The 7,717-nt window shown below is 40.2% G+C and overlaps 1 long non-coding RNA gene across 2 annotated transcripts in view; it reads right to left on the minus strand.

Moving 5' to 3' along the window:
- Nucleotides 1-7,490, minus strand: part of LOC111814828 — an 18,371-nt gene extending 10,881 nt beyond the window's left edge. For both annotated transcript variants that reach the window (XR_002819709.1, XR_002819708.1), the window contains exon 1: nucleotides 7,323-7,490. This is a non-coding gene — a long non-coding RNA (uncharacterized LOC111814828). The remainder of the gene's footprint in view (nucleotides 1-7,322) is intronic.
- Between the last annotated feature and the right edge of the window lie 227 nt (nucleotides 7,491-7,717).

Genomic DNA, 7,717 nt, shown 5'->3' on the forward strand with positions numbered 1-7,717 from the left:
ATAACAACTAGAACTATGTGGTGAGGGGTTAGTCACTGAGTGGTCAATACAAAGGAAAATGTTAAGAGTAATTGTGTATCCACAATAAGAAGACAACTTGGGATAAGAAGAGTGGAAGACTTGGGGCAAATGACTCCTCACAGAGTTAATCTGGAGTCAGTGGTTGGATCTTTGGTGGAGCCTTGGTATTCACAATCTTCAGATATGGGCACAAAGTGAGTTCACCACTCAGTTAAAAGGAAATGATAAGAAGGGAAATAAAAAAGAAAAAAATCTCGGTGGAGATAGTTGGTGGTGTGGAGACTGCAGAAATAGAGGAGGCACCAAGGAGGGTGGGATTTGAGACCCAGTGAGAGGGTTTGGCAGTCTGTGCTCAGAAAGATAACACAGAGCAGACACTGAAAACACAATGTTCAAAGAAACAAACACACATTAGTGAGTGTGAGGATGTGTAAGGAGGTGATAGAAGTGCTAACCACAATGCTCAGGAGCCCATTGTGACTGTGGCACCTCCTGACCCTCACATGGACTGTCATGAAGCTCTTGAAAGATCTTACTGAGATTTTCTACTCATTTCCCTGTGCAAATATAACTAATTTTCATTTAGGGGAATGGCTTACACACATTCGAAGGACTATAATATAAAGATTTCCTACTTTCTTATACTATCAAAGAATCATAATTTCCAATTTTATATCACATACCTAAGACTCTGATACTGTAACTACCATGAGTATACCCAAGAACAGCCGTTTTGTTGCAATATACACTACACATGTAAGTTTAGGGGAAAAATCAGATATCGACCAATTCAGAAAATAACAAAAATGTGGAAAGTTCCCATGACTTGGAACTTGTTCTACAGTTTCTCATCTCCCTTTTCTATTCTACTGTAAGCCTTGGAGCCTTATTTATTTCTGTGGTCTTTTTTGTGGATAGAGATTGACAACCCTTTCTCTTACATGTTCTGCATTCTCTATATAACCCTTTTTCTAGAAGAAAGAAGTTATGAATAGTGAAATTATAGGTAAGAACTTCTCAGTCAGTTAGTGCCATATTGCTCTGCTGGGTGATTGCTCACTTGGGGAAATTTTTTCTGGCCAAACATATCTAATTATCCCCAGTAATGATGACATCATCTTTGTATGTACGGTGTTCCTCTGAGCAACTGGGCCACCACATAGTTTCACTAACATGTAGAGTTATTAAAAGGGTTTTTTTTTCAAGGATCTTGCTAGGTAAGGCTGTGAGTTTTTTTACTGAATCCTCTTCTCTCTTAGCTACAACCAAAGAGGCCTGTACTCAAGGGCTTTGTTCAAAAAATTCAGCTCACACTTCTCAGAAGTGCAAACTTCACATGCAGAACTGGAATCACCCATCCAGAGGATCCTTCCTCTGGGAATATAGCTGGGTCAGTGCTTTGACTATGGGGAATACAAAGCCAGCTTGAGCATTTCGGGTGTTTGTGATGCATGTGGCATTCTGGCCATGAGATACTCAGTCCCCTTCAGCACCCAACAGCAAGCAAGAACACTTCAGCCATTCAGAAGTGTTCTAAAAGCTACCTCAGGCAGTTTATCTGCCCACAATCTGGAAGGTGATGTATCACAGTGACAGGTGGTGTTAGTTTGTTGCTTGATAACAGAATCCAATCAGGACACACAGGTCTTGTAGCCACCCACAACTACAGCTAGTACTGAAGGTACCACAGATGGGGCCTAGTGTATAATCTGATGAACGAGGACTGCCAACACCTACTGCCATAAAAGACACCACTCAAAATTGGTAGATTTTTTTTCTATTTTCTTTCATTAGCAGATTTGTCATTTACCTTGACTTGAAGGTCCAGAAAACACGTTAGACAAGTACTAGCTTCATTATAGAAAAAATGTCTGAGATGTTGGACTTCCTTTTTATTTATTTATTTATTTATTTATTTATTATTGAATACAGGGTCTCACTACACAGCTCACATTCTTAGTGTTCTTCCTGTCTTAAGCTGCCCAGCCCTGGAATAACAGGCATGTTCAATTATGCCTGTATTTGGGGATCGCACAGTGTACCAGGCACTTTGGGGAGACCCTGGCATGTGGTACTGGGGATTGAACTTGGTACCTTGTGCTTTCCCGGCAGGCACTCTAACCCCCAATTTATCTCCCCAGCCCTGCACTTCCTCTTTATTGGTGGACGAATTTCACGGTTAATTTTTTTTTATGTGGTTGACTGTATCTAGTATCATTTTTTGGCTTACACCACAATTAACAACAACATTTAGCCTATGACACTCTAGCATCAGCCTCCATTCCCCCAAGTCTTTTTGACCAGAGATACTCGGCTGTTTCATTGGGACAGAACAGTTTGTAATACTTCAATCTGTAGCATGTTTTGAATTATCAAAGCATGCCCCGTTCTCCATTTAATATGCGGCAAGTGTGGATTAAATCATTTATATGGCAGGATTTCTTTCTTTCTCTTTTTCTTTTTTTTAACCAGGGATTGAACTCAAGAACTTGACGACTATCCAGGCAGATGTTTACACTGCTGAGCTATATCCTTGGCTTATTTTTTTAACTGGCGATTGAACTCAGGCCCTTGCGCTTGCCATGGAAGCACTTATTCTACTGAGCTATCTCCCCAGCCCCTCATTTTTCATCTTAATAGATATATAAGGACACTGACCTCTGGTTGGGACCTTGAGATTTTGGCCCCACTTTTAACTGTGCCATTATAGTCTGCAGTACCTGTTAGACACTTTGTCAGTGTGGCAGAGAAGAAGAAGTAAAAGAAGTGGGACAGAGCCTTTATTGCTTTTTAAGACATGGAGAGAATCAAATGTAGGAAGATTGGGAGGTACCATGACCAGCGACAATGGAAGGCTGAAACTTTATGGACCTTTGGTAGGGATAGAGTTTGAGGGGTAGTTACAGTGACACATAAGGAGACAACTGGAGTGTCCCTTATATGTTGAAAAAAAGTATCCAGGACTGGGGTGGGGAAGCAAAAGGAAATGATCATTGTATAGACCTCGATGCGGGCATGGATTCAAGCCCCACAACTTCTCTTCAGTGGCAATACCAAGCAGGTCTACTATCGATAGTCTGGTCTGCAGCAAATTCTCCTTTGAGGGTAGGGAAGTGGATGACTCACCCACTCTCTGACAGACAGGGCAGTCACATTTCCTGTGACCCTTCAGCTTATAGATGGGATCAGGTCGGGTGGTAGCTGCAGGTTGGGCCAGGCTTATGTCCAGTGTCTTTCTTTGCTGCACTTGAGACAGTCCAGGAGACACTCAGGTGGCACCATTTTGTTTATGTTTAGCATCACCTTAACAATATCATGCCTTATAGGATTCCCCCAGTGCTGTAGCCAAAATGTGGCACTTGTGTATAGTTAATTTTTTCTTTCTTACTCAAAACATGAAAATATAGAATAAGTAAGTCTCCCTGAGGGGTTTGAGATCTGAGATCTGTCTTTTAATCTTAGCAATACACTTAATTATCAAAATTTTATGAGTATTAAGCACCTTGAAATATAAAGTGTAATCAGAGAGCTGTTATTTCCTACCAGCCATGGACATTGTACTAGTTGAATCCCTGTATAATGTTTAAAAGACAACAGCTATATAATCCTATGGAGAAAATTTGGCACCAAAAATTTTACATAGTAATGTAGCGTATGACAAATATCTGGAGCATAAGAAAAGGCATATGTTCAATTGTGTAGGAGAATAACATTATCAGTTTTACACTGTAGAATGTATATTTGGAAGGCATGAATATGTTTAATACACCATGATATTAGCAGTAAAAAACTGCCATTATTTTATATCAAGAGCACCTTTTATAGGAAAACCTTATTTTAATTTTTTTTCTGAAAAGTTTTATCTTTTAACCAATGAGCAAATTACTGGGGGAACCATCTAAGAGACTATGCAGTTTACTCGAGACTCCTTACTAATGAACAAATGTTGGTCACTCCCCACAAATTGGAATCCTGTCCAATAATCTCTCTGCCTTTTAATGATTTTTTAATTTTTTTTAAATTTTGATGACCTGTGTATATAACAATCTTGATATCACTTGGAATGGCTGTTAACTCAGGAGAATCTATGCTCCTAAGTCTGTATTCCAAAGATCCAATAAAAAGAGAAACAGTTGTTCATGGAATGCCATAGAAACATACAAACAAATACACAGAACATAGAAATGAACATCTTTACACAATCAAAATATGCTCAAACACACCTAATTACAGTGTAATAATGTTTTCAAGTTTGTAATTACAAAAAGATTAGTCAAAACTCTTTGTAGGTCAATTAGTAGAGATGTCTTTTTTTCCCATTATTTTATTGATAAACAAATAGCAATGAGACAGTTTCAAATCAAATTGGTAGGACAGTTTCAATAATTCCCACATTGCATACATTCCTCCCAGTGGTTAATTGCTATGCAAGATGCGGACAAGGTATCCTATCTACAAACATCATTAGAACAAATCACTCTATTCATTAAAAGAATGTAACTATATATCTATCCTAACCACTTTGAATACACAGATATAAAATGGACATTCATCTGTATACCCTTTTTTTGTTAAATTCTGTTATTTGAATATTATAGGTGTGTTATCTCAGCAAAATAATCTAAAAGAGTCCAGTAGCCCATAATATTATTGGGTCTTCCGCTTGACTGGCAATGTCAGAATGTTGACCTGAGTCCCCTACAGCTCAACATAACAGCATGGCTTTACTTCTTATATTTCGTTTTTATACTTTTCTGCTGGGTGGTTAAGACCAAGGTAAAGCAGGACTTATGCAACAAGAGTTGTAGCTTTTGGGTCTGATAAGGTCAGTCAAATCCCCTCAGGATTTATCCTGTGATCCTGTACCTCAGATTGTTTGTCAGTGTCAGCCATGTAGAAGAGTCTTGGCCATTGCTTGGCCAATGTGCTCTCTGTGAAAGCCTGAGAGAATGTTTTCTCTCCATGTGACTCTCCTTAGGCACACTCTACATCATCGATCACTTTCTTCTTTGGCCCCATAATTGCCTTATAACAATATGAAAAACAATATACATACTGGGGGAGGGCGAGGAAGCCACGGACTTAGAATCCCTTTCTTGCAACACAAAGGAGGAGCTCAATCTGAAGAGGCTTTGCAAGTGGGGCAGGATAGATAAGGCTCTACTTTGGAAATGCATCCGCATTTGAAACTCCAGGGTGGTCTGGATCTAGCTAGGTTTTTTGATGGATTATTACCTGGGATACCAACCACAACTGTAGTATTTTTAGGATTAAAAGTGGAACCAAGAATAGCACAGAGATCATTCCAATATAAATCATAGGATTTAAGTATAAATTGTAGTTCTTTAGTATAAGTGTGAGGGTTGCCTAAGAAAGATCCCACTTGGAGATTTATATCAGAAAGATCCCAGGGGGTGAAGTGGATGTAAATATGAAACAATCCCCTGTGGCCTGCTTGTTCTCAGCGAGGAAAAAGGGATTTGGGTTTGTAATCATCCATCAGGATCCAGCAGGTTGGCAATGGCTTATCCTGTGATTAGGTGCTTAAAGATGGCATGCTTTCCCCATAGGAAGAGAAGAAGGTGATTGCCCATCACATGATAAGGTACTATGAGGTGACAATGTGACATCACAAGAAAAGTTACCTCAAGATTGTGACATCTGGCCACATGGCAGATTCCCACATGCTGGCAGTGCAGCAAGAAGTTGAGTCACTTGGGAGAATGTATGGAAAGCAGGAGAAGAAGGGGGTAGTGCAAGCTCCAGAGGTTCCTGTAGAAGTGAAAGAATAGAGATGATGGAATCTACAGGCGAGGTTGAGAACAAGGCAAAAGACAGACGTTGTAATATGGGACATGAGAATGGCTAATGAGACAGTTGGAGGAGGCAGACAAGGTAGTCTATGGCAAAGGGGGTGGAGAGGGTAGGAACAATAGAAAAGGCAGGGGGTATATTAGTGAAAAAAAGGTGTGTGAGTGTATTCAGAGTCAACAAAGGATTTTAAGGGATTTCTAGCCATTTGCTGTTGTGATGATAGAAGTTTCAAGAGGTCAAAAGTACCCTCTTCAGACCATTTGCTGTTGTCATGGCCAAGTCTTCTGGCAGTAGTTGTTTGGTGTGAGATGTCCAAGGGTGCTAAGGCTCTTTAGAAAACAACAGTGTGTTTGGGAGACTGGGAGGAATATTCCCCATGGTGATGAAGAATTAGTGTGACATAAATATTTAGGGCAAGAGCCTACATCAACCCTCTGAGAAATCAGTCCCTTTCTAACTAAAGTAAACGTGAGAGAAAAAGGTCAACACCTGTTTCTGTGAACATCATCAACACCACCATAAAGCCAAGTTCCAGATGCACAAGGACAGAGGGGAATTCTGCTGGTGAGCTCAAAATTTTTGAGATGAGGAAAAAAATTTGACAAAATACCAAAGAAGAGAATGTGCTCAACTGTGAGAATTGAGACTGGCCAGCACTGGATATATCCTAAAAACAGCAGGAGGCAGAGGAAGAAGAAGCAGAAGAGTGGTTCGTTGTTGAGGAATCTCAAAAGATGGAGGAATCTCCTGGAGCTACATGGCTAAACTATCAAAGTGTCGGCACCAAAATTCTAGGCTCTTTAGCAGCATAGCAAAGTAATAGAAGTAAATTAGAGGACCTTTATTAACTCTGAAGACATGGAGAGGATTGGTGGCAGGGAAATAGGGGGATCCACCGACCTGAGACAATGGAAAACTGAGAATTTATAGACTGTTGCTAGGGCTAGAGTTTCAGGGGCAGTTTTAGTGACACATAAGGAGCTGACTGAGGTCTCCTTACTATGCACAGGAAAGCTATTCAGGACAGGGGCGGGTCTGAAACAGGAAGTGGTCATTGGCTAGATAAGCTGTTGCTTTTGGCATTCAACCATGTTGAATCAGGCCCATGTTAATTTAGCAGTTTGTACTTGGGCTGGAATCTATCAGTGTTCTTTGTTCCATCAAAAACCCCAGCAAGGATGTCTAGGACTTCCCTAGGCTCTCTTCATACCAATTCTTGGGACAGTGAGTTCCTACTGAATATGTGTGTATTTCTTTCAGATATTCCATGGACCTCTATCGCAATTCCTGCCCAGTCCTCCAGAGTCCATCAGATTTTCACTTCATAGCCCAAGAATGAACGGTGACATGCTCACAATCAGAGGCTTGTGCCCCATGCTTCCTATGTCTACATTCCATTCTCTCTGTCATTCAGGACCTACAAGCCAGCTCATTCATACTTCTGAGGGGTGAGGCGATAGGTTTATAGAGATGACCTGCGGTTCTACCTGTTGCACTTTCTTCCTTTTTGTTATGAGACTTTGGGGTGTTGCAGTGTTTTTCTTTTATGAGGTGATTTTTAGGGGTTTTCTTGTCCTGAACCAAGAACTGAATGAAATAAGCATGAACGACAACCAAGATTTAAGTTTATTAAAGGTAGACAAAAAATGAAAAGAAAGGGAAAAAATGTCTCTGCAAAGCAAATATGAGTCAAGTAAAAGGAAAAAGAAAAGAAAAGTACACCATATAGTGTAAGTGAATATTGGGAGCAGCTGAAGTTGGAAATTGATCATATGCAGGAGGGCAGGATGATGTTGCACTGCCTAAAACAGTCAAACTACCTCTTTCTTGAGAAAAACATCCCACCTGAACATTAAGCTATTAGTTGCTAGTCAACATTGTG

The sequence above is a fragment of the Octodon degus genome, unplaced genomic scaffold (assembly GCF_000260255.1).
Source record: "Octodon degus isolate 3935 unplaced genomic scaffold, OctDeg1.0 scaffold00604, whole genome shotgun sequence".
NCBI lineage: Eukaryota > Metazoa > Chordata > Mammalia > Rodentia > Octodontidae > Octodon > Octodon degus.